General features: G+C 42.1%; 1 pseudogene; it reads left to right on the plus strand.

The window, feature by feature from the left end:
* The first annotated feature begins 10,212 nt into the window (after positions 1-10,212).
* LOC121192324 lies at positions 10,213-11,988 on the plus strand (annotated as a pseudogene).
* The last annotated feature ends 8,880 nt before the right edge of the window (positions 11,989-20,868 follow it).

A 20,868-nucleotide genomic window follows, 5' to 3' on the forward strand; every position in this document is an offset into this window, starting at 1 on the left:
AGAGTTATGCTGTCCTCACTGAAGTTTGTTGCAGGCAACGTTCTTACAGCTATACAGATAGCTTAACAAATCTCTTCATCACTAACATCCTCCAAGGAACAGGCCGTGTGTTGAATTTGGCAGGAATTTTAATGACGAAAATATGAAGTTTCTTTGTAAAACTACAAATAAGAACACAAAAAATACAAATAGATTAATACGTTGGCAAATACAGAAAATATATCTGCCATAAATAACGCAACTAGCGACTGTAATATACATTTATGAAGCGGCAAACAATGCACTCAAATCACAGAAATGGACACATAACCTTGTCAACACAATTGCAATACACATCCAACTTACAGATGAAGCCACCTCGGAGAACCTTAGCGACTAGACCCTGCAGACGATGCACACCGAACCTCTTCCTCTCCGAAGCCCGAAAAGAAAAACATTTCCCGACCATGTCACCTCCCTACTGAACTGCATTCCAACAGCCACCACCAGGCGGCACCAAAATACACACAAACGAACCAAACCCATCAGTTCCACTACAAAGATATTTCTGATATAACACATTTGTGCACACATTAAGACATTTTCAACAGCTGTTGTTGTGAAGACATTTGAGTCGCAAGGACTTTTGATATGTATTTTACAAGTAAATGAATGTTTATACAAACAGACAAACCTTTAGTATTTATACAAAACACAGATCAATTTATAAAATGAGTAAAAAATAGTTCTATGCAGCTGAATAATATATTTAAATGCTGCCTTCACATTGCTACTTTTACTTTGATAATTAAAGAACATTTTGCTGACAATGCTACAGACTTTTACTGAAGTAACATCAGCTGCTAACAGTAATGTAAAAGACAGTTTACATGACATTTGTTCCTCACACAGGTGCAACATGATGCCTGTCAGTCAGAGAAAGGTAAAGAGACTGAAACATATTTAATTAGAAACATGGCAAAGCACATGTTAAGAACTGTGTCTGGAAACTTGCTTCACTAAGTTTTCATGCTGTTTATATTGGGATTTTCACTCGTCCTCTCTCCTTTTAACTCGGTGACAGATGACAATTCATTTGTTGACTGACTTTAACAATACTAACCATGTGTCACGTTTTGCTCCAGCAACGTTATCAAAGCTTAAACTGACCTGAAATGATGACGTGTCGACGTCCGCTGACCAGGAGTGACTCCAAACCACCAACTCCTTCTTGTGGTGAAACTACACCATTACAATGCCTGTACTATTTATAATAGGCCACACTACTTAGTTATAAATAAATGAACAGCTGAGTAAACTAAACTATTAACAAGCAGTAAATATGAAGAAGAGGGTTCAGGAAGCAGACACACTCTGTAATTTTAAAATTAGGCTTAATCTTTTTGTTTGACAAAGCTTATAAGAGGAGACAGTGCTATGAATCAGCCCCTGCTCATATACAGTGAATACATGTGGCAGCCTTTGGTCCTCACTGTGGCTCATTGTTCCTCAGGTGTGTGTGTGGGTGCAGCTGTGCTCATAGTGCTGTAGGTCTGATATCTCTTCTTCTGTGGTTGGTATTGACACTGGCAGTGAGGCTGGAGGGTTGGCAGTGTTGCTTGCTCTGTCAGTCAGAATGAAATAGTTAAACTGATGGATTTCCATCAAAGTTTGTTCTTTCATAGTCTGTAGAGGATCAATCCTGATGACTCTGCTGTTTTCTCTGCCATTAATAGGTCAAATGCTTTTTTGTCCAGTCACATATCTTCACATCTATTCAATGTATTGTCACAGAATTTGGTGATGACATTTTCCTTCCCAGCAGGATGAATCCTAATGACTTTGTTAATCCAGCACCACTGTAGTAGACACAGGAGTGGAGGTTAGAGTGTGACACAACATCCAGTTCAGTTTTCCCTGACTGATTTTACCACGTTGTCACATACATCACAGTAATGTTTGAGTCTGCTGAAATGCTAATGAATGAGTGAAATCCTCTCACAATCAGCTTTACAGTCACTTCTCTGAACGACGCCTCGATTACACTAAGGAACAATGTTTATATAAAGTAAATCAGCTGACCTGTAGATGTGATCAGATCTACGGGTCTGTGGGACCCATTTTCATTTTTTATCAAAAGAAGAATGAAAAATGATTTTTCAAACTCAGACTCATTTTCTGTGAAGAACATATATCAGAATACATTTTCAATGACCACAAACTGTACACACCATATTACACACAGGATGTTTGGGTCCACTGGACCCAGGGCTAATGAAAGTGTGGAAACTGTAGGTCCTGTGTACCTTCACTATGTCCTCCACCTGTCTGGGCCTGTTAGTGTGTGTTTGGGTTTTGTGTGTCTGTCCAAGCTTGCTGCCATCAGGACAGTGTGGGAGAAGTGGGTGCACTGCCTCCCCCTGGCCTAATGTCACCCTTGATGAGCAGCTATTTAGGGACTCAGTATATGGTGTCCTCATATGCTTGGAACTTACAAGTCATGTGATGCCACTTCCTCATATGCTTGGAACTGTCATGTCATCATCTGCCTGGGTCCAGGCCCAGGTCGTAGGGGTGACTTCCACAATGCACCAAAGTCCTATGGCACCTCCCACGAGTGGTGGGCCCATGGGAGGCCGCTCGGAGTGGGGTTCAAACCCACGACCCTGAGAGATTGAGTCTCGTGCTCTTCCACTGAGCTAACTGGGCGGCTGAACTTACAAGTCTACACAGGGAAACCTGATGGAGGAGCCCCTGAGAAAAATCAAGAGTTGTTCTGAAAAACTTTGTTTCATTTGTAACATGAGTAACAAAAATATGACACCACACAAGGGTTAATTGAAGTAACTATGACAACGTGTGTCCTCTGTCCTACACTGACACTGATGCAGTCCTCATCTACTTTGACATCAGCAGACGAGACATGAGACAGTGCTCTTAAGAAGGTGAGTGTTAGGAAGGAGTGATGTGTTGGAGGCGAATGAAACGGCTCTTAGAGCAGGATCTTTGAAGTGAACGATCCGAGCCGACTCCAGTCTGAGAGCCGGAGCTGCTTTGTTTCTTTTTTTTTGTGTTCAAGCTGCAAATGATTAGTCAACTACATTTTGTGTGGTAGTGTCTGTGTGTCCACACTGAGCAGGAGGGGGAGGGGGGAGTTACAGACACAGCACACACAGGATCAACCCCTCAAATCTGAGGCATTTGGTTTTTCTTAATGTCAATCTTATCTAAAGATGAGCTAAAACTGTTACCTGGATGCTATTTTACTTTTGTTTTACACATTTTCATTTATATTTTCTTGTGTGATTCTCTAAGCTTCTCTGTGTTGTTTCACTGTAAAAAGTTAAAAATTTACAAATATTATACATCCAATCAGAGATTGGATCTTTTTCTCAAATTGAGATGGGGATTTGTTTTAAATAATAAACTTTTGATACAATGTATGTTTTTATATTTGTAATTCATTTTACACAGAATTTTACATTATTTTAGTGATAAATTCATTTAAGCAGCCAGAATAAATAAATAAATACAAATCTGAGGAGCCTTATTTATTTTAGATACATCTTTTCTCTGTGCAATTTTTCTTCTTTTCTTATTTTTCAATTGGGAGTTTGTCCATAACCAAAGAATTTCTCTACGGAGATTAATAAAGTTTTTCTGATTCTGTTTCTGAGCCATAAGAACCGGCTCTCTGAAAAGAGTTGGAATTCCCATCACTGTATCCCACGGTTTCTGAAAGTTTACTTTCACTTTGACCGAAGTTTGGGGCGCAAATGATTTTCTGTCTGAAGGTAAATGTCCGCACTTTTAATGTTTTACTCGTCAGCATTTCCTGTAGTTAGCTGAATTATCTGATGTTCGAGTTTTTTGGATGTTGTTGTGGTTTTCTTTATACTTTAGTTGTGTAGACTCTGAGTTGTCACTGTAAAGTCGGGATGAGGCAGGAGGAGGACCGTCATTATCCGCCATGTTGTGTGGATATCTGCAGTAGAAGCGGTGGAGTCAGAGTAGAAGCAGAGTGAGCTGATGGTCAGTAGCTGAACACGGAGCCTTTGTTAGTCTGTGGCTCCACTTACTGCTGACTGAAGGCAGCTTTTCCTGCCTGAATCAGCCTGTGGAGGAGGCGGACCTGAGCCGCTGCTCTCCCGCAGTCTGAGCCGCTAAATGCGGTCTGAGCTCGGCCGGACAGCGGCTGGAGAACAGCTCTGACTTTCTCTGTCATTAGATGAACTCTACGGGACTGAGCTCAGAGGGACTGACAGGGTTTTTCAGGCTCTATGTGATTTTCAGAGAGACAGTTAACACTCCATCCACAGAGTCAGAGGCCTCCTGGTCCTATCAGGACAAACTCTACCTGATGAATTAGATGATAAAGACCCAAATCCATAAATACTCTCACAATAAAGCATCTCAGCAGCTCTGATAGGTGATTATATCTCTGTGGCTGGTCACAGTACAAACAGAAAAACTGTCTGTCAGGACATATTTGCTGTTTTTATTGATGTCTATCTGTGTCTCTGCTGTTTGGTTTGGTTTTGGTTTGTTGTTGCTGCTTCATATAGTTCAGACTTTACTATTAGAAAAGGCAGGAAAGTGCCAGGGGTCCCAACTACACAGGCCCCTGGAATAATATGGAGGAGAAATGAACTGAGTCTCAGTTGTTTTGTGTGGAATAATCACCTGCAGCTTGTTTCATCAAGTCATTTTCTACAGAAACACTGCAGACAAACAGATTGTCAGATAAAATCAGTGGATCTCAGTCCATCTGTGTGTCAGTGAATGGAAATGGTCGTCTCTGAATCGTGTGTGAAAGATATGAATGAGGAAAGAAGAGCCAATCAGAGGAGGAGCAGCTGATAGTTCTACAGGACTCCTGTCTCCTGTCCAACCAGGTGGGAAAAGACACTGGACCTGTGCTATGGGTCGATACAGGGGGCCTATAAATCTCTTCCTCTCCCTCCTTTGGGCTCCTCTGATCACAGCTGTGTGCATTTGCTGCCCACATATAAAACTGTTTTAAAGAGGGAGAAGAAAAAGATCAGGAACATAAAGGTCTGGACAGATGAGTCGGTGCTCTGCCTCCAGGGATGTTTTAACTGCACGGACTGGGATGTTTTCACACAGTCCTGTGGGGATGATTTGGACTCATTGGTGGATATAACATGCTCATACATGGTCTTTTGCAGGGATATGATCATTCCCTGTAAGCGTGTTCAAATATTTCCCAACAACAAACCACAACCCTTTTTGAGACAAGAAAGATAAGATTCTGCTTGATTTAAAATAAGAAATTAACTAAATAAAAAGATAACGTTTTTTTTTTAATCTTGGTGAGAACTAAATCATTTGCAGTGCATGGTACCTCTGGAGGAGTTGCAGAGTTCCACAGCTCAGTGCATGTTCAGTTTGCTTCAGGACCTCAGATCTGACCAGTTTCTCAAAAGTCACCGCGACTGGTCTTTAAGTTTATGTTTCAGTTGCTGAGTTTCTGTGCTAAACTACAATAAAAAACAATTCAGAGCATTAACCAGCTCTGTGTCCAGCTTACAACCATCTAAGAAGACACGAGTACTGAGCTCTGTGCTCAGAAATCCTGCAGTAGTTTTCATGCTTGCCCAGGCTGAACCAAGTCTGTTTGCTGACATCTTGTTTTCCAGTTCTGCTTTCTAATCCTGCTTTGACTGATTTGGAAACCCATGGTTTGCGGCAAAAGAACAAACCATGGGTTTCCAGCATTTGACATAACAGAAGTGATATCAGCTTCAACCCTTAAGTGCACAGCACAGTACATCTTAGTATGTATTAAAACATTTAACCATAAAATGGTTTATATGCTAGAACTTCTTAACAATTAAACACTTAACATTTAACAATTAAACATTCAGAACAATCCTACTCACTCATCAAGCTCTGAAAAATGGCCATTTATGAGTGTGAGGCCAGCATTTGATTTGGACTCATTGGTGGACATGACATTCTCATACATGGTCTTTTGCAATGATATGATCATTCCCTGTAAGTGTGTTTAAATATTTCCTAAGAACAAACCATGGACCAGTCATTGATGACAGCAAACAAACTTGGTTCAGTCTGGGCAAGTGAGAAAACTACTGCAGGCCTTCAGAGCACAGAGCTCAGTACTCTTGTCTTTTTAGATGGTTGGAACTCAGACACAGAGCTGGATAATGCTCTGAATTGTTTTTATTGTAGTTTTGATTCCTTTGATTTTAGCACAGAAACTCAGGAACTGAAACATAAACTTAAAGACCAGTCGCGGTGACTTCAATTTGAATGAAAACTTTTGAGAAACTGGTCAGATCTGAGGTCCTGAAGCAAACTGAACATGCACTGGATTGAAAGGCTCCTACAACAGTTTGATTTAAATAATAATCTGGTGGGTTGGATTCTGGATGTTTTAACCAGCAGGACACAGAGAGTGAGGGTCAACAGTACATTGTCTGACCAAAGGTGTTCTTCCACTGTTTCTCCTCAAGGGTGTGTGTTGTCACCACTATTGTTCATTTTATACACAAACATGTGTCAGAGCAGACATGACAGCAGAAGCATCATAAAGTGCTGATGACTCAGTTATTGGACGGTGAGAGCAGCCATGGACCAGTCATTGATGATTTAGTTCAGTGGTGTGAGGAATCCTACCTGCAGCTAAATGCTACAACAACCAAAGATATGCTCATTGATTTTAGGAGGAAACCCCACAGGCACCAAGTCACTGTAATTAAAGGTCAGACCATTGAGTATGTGCAGTCTTACAAATATCTTGGGACTATCATTGACAGCAAATTGACTTTTGAAGAAAATTGTGAAGTGGTTTGTAAAAAGGCTCAGAAACGTTTATACTTTTTAAGGAAACTTGCACATTTTCACACTGACTGAACCATAATGAGCATGTTTATCTCTTTTATAGAATCCATTTTATCATTTTCTTTAGTGTCATGGTTCAGTTCAGCTGATGTTTAGATGAATGATTTGTGTTTTCTCTCCAGATGAAGGTAGAAAGTGTGTGTGAGCTGATGTGGATGTGAATTCAGCATCATGAATCAGTGTGAGGACAGAGAGGAGGGAGCCCCTCCCCCTAAAAGCAGTCTGTGTGGGGACCATGAGATCCAGACCAAAGCTCAGAGGTGAGATGAGGATCTCTAACTGTCCATGACTCTTCTCCATGTCAGAGCTCAGCACTCACATCACTGTGTGGCGAGCGAAGGGGGAAGAAATAAGAGGATAATAGGGGGTGGTAGCGAATAGTATCGAGCACTGCAACACCCCAACTATGAACAACCTATAAGCCAGACAACGCCACCTTGGGAATTTCGCCCAAGGAAATAGTTTAGACAACTGTACGACTCTAAGGCACCCAGGTTCGTTTTACAACGGGACAGAGACGTCGTTCCAAACAATAATCAATATACTTTATTCAAAATAGTTGACACCTGGCTAAAACATTATAAAACACCATTCACACACACATACACAGAGTATTAAAATACTATAAAACACTGTGCACACAGGGGACAAAAAGGGGAAAGGGGGGAGATCCTATCAGGGCTGAGGCTTACCAGGGGGGCCAGCTCGAGGAGAAAGGTGAGGGATCCCTAATAATATACAAAAAAAATTATCACCCCAGCCACACGTGACAGCCACACACACTCACACACACGTAGTGAAGGAAACCCAGGACCAGGGGAGGCACACGACACGGGAAAAAGGGGGAAACCACCACCCGGCACCACGACCGCCACCACCTTCAGCTCTCAGCCACTGAAAAGGGGGACAAGGAAGTAAAATTAGAGTCACTCCCAACACAAGAAAACAAACAACCAATATACAAACAATAACAAAAGAAAAGAAACAATAAATCAATGCTTACAGATTAATCAAAGCACCAATGACTAAACATAACATGAAATTCTTGTCGTAAACAAAGAAAATCAATGGTTAAGGAACAAAAAAAACCAAAACTGAATATCAGGGCTAATTGAACCACGGAATGTCAAAGATCAAACAAGAAAAGAAAGGAAAAAAAAAGAAAAAAAGAGGAAACAACCAAGCCAGCCCAGGACCTAGTTAAACCGGATATTTAATAAACCAAATAACCTAACCTAACAGAAACAAAGCTATAAGGAAAACAAAATAATCAAAACAATAACCCAAAACCCATTCTAACTAAATTCAGCAAAGGAAATGGGGACATTAAAGGAGGAGCAACCCCAGCGTGCATTCGATTTATAAAAGTCCAGGCCCAAAACGGACGAAACTGCCTATTCAATATCCACGTCGGTAGGGGGTAATTGCGTTGTCCACCTGCGCAGCCCGACGGCAGCAACACCGGAGCGCCCGAGCGACCGGCAACGCCACAGCGGGGAAGCGCGGCAGAAACAAACCCAGTAAGACAGGACAAGCCAAGCACAGCAAAGCACAGCAAAGCAGCAGTGTTTCCTGCTCCGACCAGACAGGACAAGGCAGCTGGCAAATGAGTCCCTGTGTTTAACAAAACAGAAATAAGGTTAGCCAAGCTACAAATACATGCAAATTAAATGCATTAAACACACCGCGGCGTGCGTGCCGATGAGGCTACGTGTGATCATCTTACGGGAGAGGAAGCGAGCGCGTGCTCTCTCAGCACGAGTGGAGGCTAGCAGCAACCTGCGGCTAGTTTGCGGCACAGGGAATAACCCACGAGCCGCGCACGTCGGTGAAAGACCGGCCGTCCGGCGTCTGCGCCAACGACGGTGAGGCGGAAGGAAGCGGGCGACCAGGAAGCGGGCCTCGGAGCCAGGAGCAAGAGAGGGTCAGGATGGCCACAGCACTCTTTTATAGAGTGCCCTCATGCGGTGATAGGCCAACGAGGACTGAGGTGAACAAAACGGCGCACTGGGGGATGCAAGGCGAAACATCTCATCCTGCTACAACTGCACCATCATTATTCACACTCAAAGCTCTGTGTGTGTTGTGTTGAAGGCCAGAGCAGCAGCACACACCAGACTCTGCTGGACCTGGACCTGAACATGGACCTGAGCCCAGCTGTGTGTCCATGAAGAGTGACAGGTCAAAGCATAAACCCATTGATTTCAAAGGACAGCCTCCCTCTGATGCAAAGAAGTGAGCTGCAGCTGAGTTTAAAATGTATCAGACAGCTGTCCTGTATAACTGGTCTTCTATGAAAGATGATTGTGTTTTGTCTCCAGGCTTCATGAATGACACAGTATATGAACATGATCAGGCTGAAACACAGGCTTTAGTGGCAAAGTTGATGTTTCTCTTTTCAAGAAAAACACGTCTTATGTTCTTATATGTGTCATTCAGATCAGAACTAAAACTCCCTGTAACTCAGCATCTATCCAGTTCCAGTGTTTGTGTTAGTGTCCTGTAGCAGAGGTGAGACTTCTGTCAAACCCAGTGTGAGTCCTTAAAACTCATCATTTAAAAGGTGGACATGTTGTGATGACTCTAGGTCATGAGGTACAGAATTGATTGCTTGTTTCCTCTCATTGAGAATGTCACAGCACAGTAGTGTTTGCTTTAATCAGGACAGTCACCACAGAACATAAAAGCAGCTGTTGTTTGTGTACAAAGCATAAAACGCTCACAGATGCTGCAAACATAATGTGAGCTAATTCTTCATGATTCCTCCACAGAGTGGACCAGGAGAGCTCAGAGGTTCCCAGTGCTCAGTCTGCCCAGCAGCACTTTTTAGAGCAGTGGATTGTCAGTGTGTCCAACATGGATCTGATGTTTGGCTCCATGGTTTTACTTTGATTGTGTCATTCATATAGTTTTCTGTTCCAGCTGCTGGAGGAGAACATTGTTACTTTTGTGAAGAAGGAGCTGAAGAAGATCCAGAAGGTTGTGAGTCCAGATTACCCAGAATGCTCAGAGAGTCAGAGGGAGGATGAGGAAGTGTTGAACGATGAGGATCAAGAGCAGAGGAGGAGCAGCAGAGAGGCTTTTGTGAAGATCACAGGGAACTTCCTGAGGAGAATGAAGCAGGAGGTGCTGGCTGACTGTCTGCACAGCAGTAAGAGGATTTCTCTAAAGATTCAACATGATGGACAAATGAGACATTTACTATCGTCTCAAGACATGGAGGGACATATGTTCATGTGTGTTCTTTAGGGGGATGAACATGTCATGTTTTCTTTATGAATCAGTCACTGATGTTGTTTCTTGTTTGTTCATTCAGGACATGATGCTGCAGTTTGTCAACGTAAACTTAAATCTACTCTGAAGAAGAAGTTCCAGTGTGTGTTTGAGGGGATCTCTAAAGCAGGAAACCCAACCCTTCTGAATCAGATCTACACAGAGCTCTACATCACAGAGGGAGGGACTGGAGAGGTCAATGATGAACATGAGGTCAGACAGATTGAAACAGCATCCAGGAAACCAGCCAGACCAGAAACAAGCATCAGACAAGAAGACATCTTTAAAGCCTCACCTGGAAGAGACGGACCAATCAGAACAGTGATGACAAAGGGAGTGGCTGGCATTGGGAAAACAGTCTTAACACAGAAGTTGACTCTGGACTGGGCTGAAGACAAAGCCAACCAGGACATACACTTCACATTTCCATTCACGTTCAGAGAGCTGAATGTGCTGAAAGAGAAAAAGTTCAGCTTGGTGGAACTTGTTCATCTGTTCTTTCCTGAAACCAAAGAAGCAGGACTCTGCAGGTTTGAAGAGGTCCAGGTTCTGTTCATCTTTGACGGTCTGGATGAGTGTCGACTTCCTCTGGACTTCCACAACACTGAGATCCTGACTGATGTTACAGAGTCCACCTCAGTGGATGTGCTGCTGACAAACCTCATCAGGGGGAAACTGCTACCCTCTGCTCGCCTCTGGATAACCACACGACCTGCAGCAGCCAATCAGATCCCTCCTGAGTGTGTTGACATGGTGACAGAGGTCAGAGGGTTCACTGACCCACAGAAGGAGGAGTACTTCAGGAAGAGGTTCAGAGAGGAGGAGCAGGCCAGAAGGATCATCTCCTACATCAAGACTTCACGAAGCCTCCACATCATGTGCCACATCCCGGTCTTCTGCTGGATCACTGCTACAGTTCTGGAGGATGTGTTGAAAACCAGAGAGGGAGGAGGGCTGCCCAAGACCCTGACTGAGATGTACATCCACTTCCTGGTGGTTCAGTCCAAACTGAAGAATGTTAAGTATGATGGAAGAGCTGAGACAGATCCACACTGGAGTCCAGAGACCAGGAAGATGATTGAGTCTCTGGGAAAACTGGCTTTTGAGCAGCTGCAGAAAGGAAACCTGATCTTCTATGAATCAGACCTGACAGAGTGTGGCATCGATATCAGAGCAGCCTCAGTGTACTCAGGAGTGTTCACACAGGTCTTTAAAGAGGAGAGAGGACTGTACCAGGACTAGGTGTTCTGCTTCGTCCATCTGAGTCTTCAGGAGTTTCTGGCTGCTCTTCATGTCCATCTGACCTTCATCAAGTCTGGAGTCAATCTGCTTTCAGAAGAACAATCAACCTCCCTGTGGTCTAAACTGTTCAGAGACAAACCTGATCCAACACAGCTCTACCAGAGGGCTGTGGACAAGGCCTTACAGAGTCCAAATGGACACCTCGAGTTGTTCCTCCGGTTTCTCCTGGGTCTTTCACTGCAGACCAGTCAGACTCTCCTACGAGGTCTGCTGACACAGACAGGAAGTGGCTCACAGACCAATCAGCAAACAGTCCAATACATCAAGAAGAAGATTGAAGAGACTCCCTCTGCAGAGCAAAGCATCAACCTGTTCCACTGTCTGAATGAACTGAATGATCGTTCTCTAGTGGAGCAGATCCAACAGTCCCTGAGTTCAGGACGTCTCTCCACAGATGAACTGTCTCCTGCTCAGTGGTCAGCTCTGGTCTTCATCTTACTGTCATCAGAAAAAGATCTGGATGTGTTTGACCTGAAGAAATACTCTGCTTCAGAGGAGGCTCTTCTGAAGCTGCTGCCAGTTGTCAAAGCCTCTAACAAAGCTCTGTAAGTGTATAGATAGTTGGATTTATTCATCATTATATAAAGACTCTGCTATTTTATTCAGCAGGAGGGAAAATAAATTCCTCTCTTCTTTAATTCCTTATCATCATCTCTGAGCTCTGAGCTTCATCACATTGAATCTGAATTAAAATAATGGATCCTACATTAAAGAGCCAAGTCTCAGCTTTAATTTGAGCAGGTTGACATCAGTATAGATGTAATGTAAATAATTACCAATCATGACAGCTTTTTGCTTCTGTGCTCTGTTTTCTATCATAACTGTAATCTGCTGAGCACACAGTATCCACTAACTGTTCTGTAATCTGATTGCTGACCCTCTAACATTGTCATGTTTATATGCTGCATGTCCTTCTCCTCCTCTCTTCCATTCCCAGCTGTCCTGTCGTCCTCCTTTTCCTCCTTTCACCCAGTCCAGCCATCAGCAGGAGGGTTTTTTCTTGCCACTGTCACCTTAAGTGCTCTGTAAAGCGCTTTGAGACAATTTTGATTGTGGAAGGAGCTATATAAATAAAATTCAATCAAATTGAAATTGAATTGAATATAGAAAGAACAGAATCATTTGCAGTCATTGACTGTAGTATCCCTTATTATATTTTAAAGTCAATGTGTTGAGAGCCTGAAGAAAAAAACATGTCTGACTGTCCAAATTCTTACAGCCTTGTCTGTACATGTCTGTTTATTACTGAATGTGTCATATTTAACTGTCATGTCTCCAACTTGTTGAGAATCAGAGCCAATGAAAGATGATCATCAATGTAGAAACTCCTCATTGGTTAGCAGGTGGATAAAGAGCTGATATTTCTGCTTCACTCAACAAATCTGTGTTTGATGTTTGGCCCAGTTTTCAAATGCAGGTCTGTTAGTTTGCTGTGAGCTGCAGAACAAACTGAGAGTTTTGTTCCTTTGATTGTCCTTTCAACACAAATGTTATTTGACTTTTTCTTCATTGTTTCCTCTTCAGACTGAGCAGGTGTAACCTCTCAGAGAGAAGCTGTGAAGCTCTGTCCTCAGTTCTCAGCTCCCAGTCCTCTAGTCTGAGATACCTGGACCTGAGTGACAACAACAAGCTGCAGGATTCAAGAGTGAAGCTGCTGTGTGGTTTTCTGGAGAGTCCACACTGTAGACTGGAGACTCTGAGGTCAGTTCACTGTCTGTTACTGTTGTACATGTTATATCTTTAATCCACAACTGAACCTGGTTTATCTTCATCAATCCATTCATCTTGAATGAATGAGATTTTAAATAGTTGTTGTTCCATATTGTGACTTTTTCTTCTCTCAGACTAAGAATTATTCCTTCACTTTCACTTAAAATTGTAAATTGTGGTCTTTTCTCATTGAGTTGAATTGAATTGACTTGTTAAACGTGTTTAGGAGCAAAGACTTAAAGGACCACACTGTTGGTTTATAGATAGATAGATAGATAGATCGATAGATAGATAGACTTTATTCATCCCTCAGGGGGAAATTATGTTAAAGCAGCAAGTAAAACAGTCACAAAAAGAAAGGAAAGGACAAGTTGACAGCTAACTGGCAGCACTTAGCAACTCTACAAAATACAGTGTAACAAAGTATAAAGACATAAAGAGTGAATGCATATATATATATATATGACAAGAAAAATAACATTAATACGAATAAGATAAAATAAAAAAATAACAGGGAGGAGAATAATATGTACAATAATATATACAATGTAAAAATATAACCTGTCAGGTGTGCAGTGTGTACATTTATAATAGAAAAATAGAGCCATGGTTCTCTAATGGTGGTATGTACAGTTGTGCAGCAGTGTATAGTTATGTACACATAATATAAATATACTAGGGGTGTGCGATATGACGATATTAGATCGTGAAGGATTAGAAAGTGTTGACGATCTGCCAGAGGACAGAGATCGTATTATCGTCTATAGGACACATTCTATTAATTGCAGCTCTATGCTTGCGCACAGACGCACGAGAAGGTTTTTTTTTTCCTTGGGCAACTAACAGCCCGCTTCACGTGAACATGACCAACCAATCATGGTGAAGTATGAGCAGTGTTGATTTTTTTTTTTACTAGCCTCGCTGTTTTAGTCAGGCTGTAGCGGGTAGCCATGGCCGACAACGAAAGTGAACGCTTGGAGTTGGTCCCCAAAAAGAACTTCAGTCGTATGGACAGTGTTGGGGAGTAATGGAGTTCATGTAACGGCGTTACGTATTCAGAATATGTAACGGTGTTTCTGTCTTGGCCAACACATTCCTGTCCCGGCTCTGTTTTGCCGGCTGCGGCTCAAGCTCGCGCTCCTGCTGCTCCTCGTCCGACTCCATTCTGACCGACTGATCAGGCGAATAGCTCGTTTATTTCCGTTTGTTTTCGTGGAGCTGGGGCTTCTGGGAAACGCATCGGGTTGCCTTCGTTCATTTTAGAGAATAAATATAAACTCGTGAAACAGAGAAGTATCGTCACGTAATCCATTGATTTCAACAATGTAACTGTATTCTGAATACTATCTATTTAAACTGTAACTGTAATGGAATACAGTTACTCAGAATGTGTATTCTGAATACGAGAAGTAGCAAACGGTGGAAAGAGGTGACTCTTTTATCTTTAGGGCTAAGTTTTTACATAGAGAATAGTTTGGTTCTAAATTAACTTCACTGTAAAAACGAACTGATAAAATCGTGATCGTGATTTTACCATTAAAAAACCGTGATGTGATATTTTTGCCATATCACCCACCCCTAATTTCTCCTAAAGACAGATCACATCTCTCTGATCACATCATGTTGAAAGGAATTCAACCTTATTGGTTTGTTCATTGTGTTTATGCTCGATCAGTTTTGTGTTGACGACAAATCATTATTCAGTCGTCTGCCACGCTCGTCTAAATATTTCATCCTTTCATATTTAAATATGTGCAGCTCTGATATTGTCAGTCCATTAGTTTCATTTGTACCTTTTGGTAAAAGTCAGCCCATGTTGCAGCTAATGGACGTGAAGCTAACAGTAGCAGGTAGCTCACAGAGAGAGATCCTCTTTAGCAGCTGTCACTGTTCACTGAGCTCAACTGGAGAAAAATATCCTGGAGTCAGAGAAAAATCCTGGACAGTAAAAATGTTTTTCTAATGGAGACGGCCTCATGATAACTTAGTGGAGTCAGATCAGAGTTCTCAGTTATTCCAAATGGTTTTCCTTATGGCTCCAAATAAAAGTCAAAGACTTGAGCAGGGTTTATTTAAAGGGAGACAGGAGCAGAGTCATGATGGGGACATGTTGGACAGGACAGTTTTTCAGCTTCCAGAGGTTGATGTTGTGGTCCATCAGTCAGTGAAGGTGAGGCTGTAGAGTGTGTGAGGGACATGAATTCTTCTGGAGCTTCTGGAGAGGAGAAAGGACTCTCTGTTGTAATGACTACAAAAAGAAGGCAGCTGAGACCAGTCACAGTGTTTGGGATTTAGAGCAGGTACACACTGGATATAGATGTGAAAAAGCTGCTGTTTCCTAACAAATCCCACTTTATTTAACAATCATCTGACTGTTGAATCTCTGAGAAATGAAACATGGAGTGAATGAAGAGATCTTTGGATGACAGAGTTTAGGAAAGTTTTCAAAGCTCTGTTATGAATGAAAACCACTTTGTGCTCAGTCTCTGTTGAGTTGAATGAATGTTTTCGTTGTGGATCCAGGAAATAGACTCTACACTTGAGAGACATGATAAAATGTGTTGAACTGCTCCTTCCTCCACCAGCCTATGATACCAAACTGCAGTGAGGACAAGCTCAGCGGGAGTCTGTTCTCTGAGCAACTAATTCCAGTAAGAGCAGTTTCCAATGAGCAGATCTCACACACTGACAAACTACAGTCTCCATGACTGGAGCGTCTGGGGTCAAAGGTCAGAACCACCCTCAGGACTTATTACAGAAGACAGTGCAACAGTGATTCATCAGTGTACAGATACATGTCAGTAAATGTTTACCACACTCCATGAAGATCAAAGTGCAGCAAAAGCTCAGATCTTCTGCTACAGCTGCTCATTTCTACCTGTCAACAGGTGCAGAGCTCTTCAACAAACAGGTTTTACACCTGGTTAAAGTCATAGAGGTGATGATGATGAACGACACCATCAAATCTGATGTTTGTAAAAAGGCTGGAAGCTGTTTCCAAACAGAGCTGTGAAGCTGAGAGTTGAAGGACGACACCAACAACTCATTTAATCTGCATCTGACATCTGACTGTTGCTTTCAGATCCAGCTGTGAACATGTGGACTTCTCATTTTAACTGCACAAACCTACTGAGCTACTAAATATATTGATCCTCTAATGACAGACCTGACTGATATGAATGTGTGTTGACATGAACAGGTGTGTGAATGTTGTGGTGACATGTGGATGATGTGTGTAGAAGGCTGACATGATGATGATCCACAGCAACAGAAGGACACAGTCACTCTGCTCATGTTAGAGAGAAGCTCATTGATTAGGACATATCTGATTGGATTATCAATGATTTTCATCTTAATCTGTTATCCTTTATTCAGGTTAAGGGGCTGCAGTTTGTCAGGGATCAGCTGTGCTTCTCTGGCCTCAGCTCTGAAGTCCAACCCCTCCCATCTGAGAGACCTGGACCTGAGTGAAAACTGGGACCTGCAGGATTCAGGAGTGAATCATCTGTGTGGTTTTCTGCAGAGTCCAGACTGTGGACTGGAGACTCTGAGGTCAGACTGAGAGACAGAAAGAAATGTTTCTTCACTCTTTGCTTTATGATCTGTGATGTTTATAGTGACTGAAGTTAATGAGAGCTGTGTTTGACTTTTAGTATCTGACTGTTTTTAAGCTGCATCCTGTTGGTTCAGGTGTTTGGAGTTTCCATTTTCCAAACTTGTACATTCTCAACCTTCTTCAGCTCTGAACAGATGATGAAACACTCAACGCTTTCAAGCAGGAACTTTGTCTCCTAAACTCACATCTTTTATTCTTTATTCAGGTTGAGTCACTGCAGTTTGTCAGAGATCAGCTGTGCTTCTCTGGCCTCAGCTCTGAAGTCCAACCCCTCCCATCTGAGACACCTGGACCTGAGTGACAACTGGGACCTGCAGGATTCAGGAGTGAAGGATCTGTGTGGTTTTCTGCAGAGTCCAGACTGTGGACTGGAGACTCTGAGGTCAGACTCCATTGTTTACTTGTGTGCTGAGATGAATATGATGTGAAAGTTGTGCTGACAGTAAAGTGCAGACATCACACTGATATTATACTGATCCACACTGAGGATCTTCATGGTAAAGTCTGTTTTCTTCTTCTGTGGTTTAGTCCACTGACTGTGGCAGAGCAATGTTGAGCTACAGATTTCAAAGCTTCATTTAACAAGAAAAAAGCTTCACTCTTTAAATCACATCCAAGTTTTTTCCACAGTCACATCAACAAATATATATTCAGTATTTTCTTCTTCCAACACGACTAGAAAGTGATGAGACTAAAGTCAAAGTAACTCAGATATTCAGAGCTGACTCAGCATGTTTGTTAAATGTCGTCACCGTTACATGAAGTGAAAATCTTTTCCATTTTGTCTCAATCATTTGTTGACTTTCCTCCAAACTTCAGCCTGACATGTTTGTTCTCTGTCAAAACTTTAGGATCTTTAGTAGAATCTGAAACAAATGTCAACAACATGAGTTTGTATAGATGGAGCCACTGGTGGAGCTGGAAGAGTTTAAGAGCTGAAGTCACTATGTCTTTATTGAAGCAGCAGCATGTTGTCATTAATATTAATGAGAGCTGTGTTTGACTTTTAGTATCTGACTGTTTTTAAGCTGCATCCTGTTGGTTCAGGTGTTTGGAGTTTCCATTTTCCAAACTTGTACATTCTCAACCTTCTTCAGCTCTGAACAGATGATGAAACACTCAACGCTTTCAAACAGGAACTTTGTCTCCTAAACTCACATCTTTTATTCTTTATTCAGTTTGAGTAACTGCAGTTTGTCAGAGATCAGCTGTGCTTCTCTGGCCTCAGCTCTGAAGTCCAACCCCTCCCATCTGAGACACCTGGACCTGAGTGGAAACAACCTGCAGGATTCAGGAGTGAAGCATCTGTGTGGTTTTCTGCAGAGTCCAGACTGTGGACTGGAGACTCTGAGGTCAGACTCCATTGTTTACTTGTGTGCTGAGATGAATATGATGTGAAAGTTGTGCTTTATTCAGTATTTATTAGGTCAAATCTCCTTCAGAATTTCTAACATTCAAAGTGTGAAATGCTTGAAAGGAAGTTGTGAAAGTGCTGACTCTGATTTTCAAAGTGATTTTTAAAGCTTTGAAAATGATTTGGATTCTGACTCTTACAGTCCACATTGACAGTGTCAGCAGTTTGACTGAGTTGAGCTTGTGTTATTCACAAAGTCTCATTGAGATCAGGATGTTTGACAAGAACTGATCTGTACAACATGTGTGAGCAGGTCTGAAGGCACAAGTGTTCATAGCTGCTCCCAATGGCCTCACTCACAGGCACAGTGAAAAGCCTGCTGTCACAGAGAGGACACGTCACCATGGTTTAAATACGGAGAGGACATTTTCACACAGTGTCTCCTGAAGACATTCATAGAGCTACACTCAGCTGCTGAGCTGAACAGGGACACAAATATTTGTGGAACCAATGAAAACAGAGCAGAGAGAGAAGTTCAAACCCTGGCTCCTTTCTCAGCTCCACACAGCCGACCAATCACTGAGCCCACTGGGTGTCAACGTCCCACTGTGTCTTTGTCACAGGGACACAAACTGTGGGACGCTGACAGCCACCAGGAAGGTGGGGCCAGGAATCCCAGAATGCAATGCTGGAACAGCAGATTCAAATGTGTGAGCAGAGAGTGTTGGATGAAGCTGAACTTGCTTTGGACCAAAGACACATGACTGGAATGTGATGAAATGTCTCATTCAACACACTGCACATGTGCTGAATGTCTGCAGCTTCTCAAACTCTCAACACAAACTTCAGTCACACTCAAAACATCAAAGGCTCAAACTATGATTTCACACAATATGAAAGATTTCATTTGAAACCTTAGTGAACACTTTGAAAACTTTCTTCCAAACTGTTAAACCTGAGTGTGAATGTGGGACTTTTTGAAGGAGATTTGAGCTCAGAGATTTGATGCTGATCCACACTGAGCATCTTGTTCAGCTTCATATTTCAAACTCATTGAATGAAGATTCAAAATCCAACACTTGCTAATTGACTCTTTACTTTGGAACAATTTCATCTTCACCTTCAGTTGACTTTTATATTTCTTCACATACAAAGCAAATATTCCACATTAAGACAGAAAGAAATGTTTCTTCACTCTTTGCTTTATGATCTGTGATGTTTATAGTGACTGAAGTTAATGAGAGCTGTGTTTGACTTTTAGTATCTGACTGTTTTTAAGCTGCATCCTGTTGGTTCAGGTGTTTGGAGTTTCCATTTTCCAAACTTGTACATTCTCAACCTTCTTCAGCTCTGAACAGATGATGAAACACTCAACGCTTTCAAGCAGGAACTTTGTCTCCTAAACTCACATCTTTTATTCTTTATTCAGGTTGAGGGGCTGCAGGTTGTCAGAGATCAGCTGTGCTTCTCTGGCCTCAGCTCTGAAGTCCAACCCCTCCCATCTGAGACACCTGGACCTGAGTGGAAACAACCTGCAGGATTCAGACCTGAAGGATCTGTGTGGTTTTCTGCAGAGTCCAGACTGTGGACTGGAGACTCTGAGGTCAGACTCCATTGTTTACTTGTGTGCTGAGATGAATATGATGTGAAAGTTGTGCTGACAGTAAAGTGCAGACATCACACTGATATTATACTGATCCACACTGAGGATCTTCATGGTAAAGTCTGTTTTCTTCTTCTGTGGTTTAGTCCACTGACTGTGGCAGAGCAATGTTGAGCTACAGATTTCAAAGCTTCATTTAACAAGAAAAAAGCTTCACTCTTTAAATCACATCCAAGTTTTTTCCACACTCACATCAACAAATATATATTCAGTATTTTCTTCTTCCAACACGACTAGAAAGTGATGAGACTAAAGTCAAAGTGACTCAGATATTCAGAGCTGACTCAGCATGTTTGTTAAATGTCGTCACCGTTACATGAAGTGAAAATCTTTTCCATTTTGTCTCAATCATTTGTTGACTTTCCTCCAAACTTCAGCCTGACATGTTTGTTCTCTGTCAAAACTTTAGGATCTTTAGTAGAATCTGAAACAAATGTCAACAACATGAGTTTGTATAGATGGAGCCACTGGTGGAGCTGGAAGAGTTTAAGAGCTGAAGTCACTATGTCTTTATTGAAGCAGCAGCATGTTGTCATTAATATTAATGAGAGCTGTGTTTGACTTTTAGTATCTGACTGTTTTTAAGCTGCATCCTGTTGGTTCAGGTGTTTGGAGTTTCCATTTTCCAAACTTGTACATTCTCAACCTTCTTCAGCTCTGAACAGATGATGAAACACTCAACGCTTTCAAGCAGGAACTTTGTCTCCTAAACTCACATCTTTTATTCTTTATTCAGTTTGAGTTGGTGCAGGTTGTCAGAGATCAGCTGTGCTTCTCTGGCCTCAGCTCTGAAGTCCAACCCCTCCCATCTGAGACACCTGGACCTGAGAGGAAACAACCTGCAGGATTCAGGAGTGAAGGATCTGTCTGATCTTGTGCAGAGTCCAGACTTTGGACTGCAGACTCTGAGGTCAGTAGAGGGTTGGAGTCAGTCCATGCTGCTTTCATCAGTATTGTACTAAACACAGTTCGTATCAAAGCAAAGATCCAGTGTCTCCTGTAAACAAATCAAATCAAATCAAATCAAATCAGGCTTTATTGTCACTTTGCTGTACATACAACTGCAGTGCAGACAAAATGAGACAG

The sequence above is a fragment of the Toxotes jaculatrix genome, chromosome 13 (genome assembly GCF_017976425.1).
Source record: "Toxotes jaculatrix isolate fToxJac2 chromosome 13, fToxJac2.pri, whole genome shotgun sequence".
NCBI classification, from domain to species: domain Eukaryota; kingdom Metazoa; phylum Chordata; class Actinopteri; family Toxotidae; genus Toxotes; species Toxotes jaculatrix.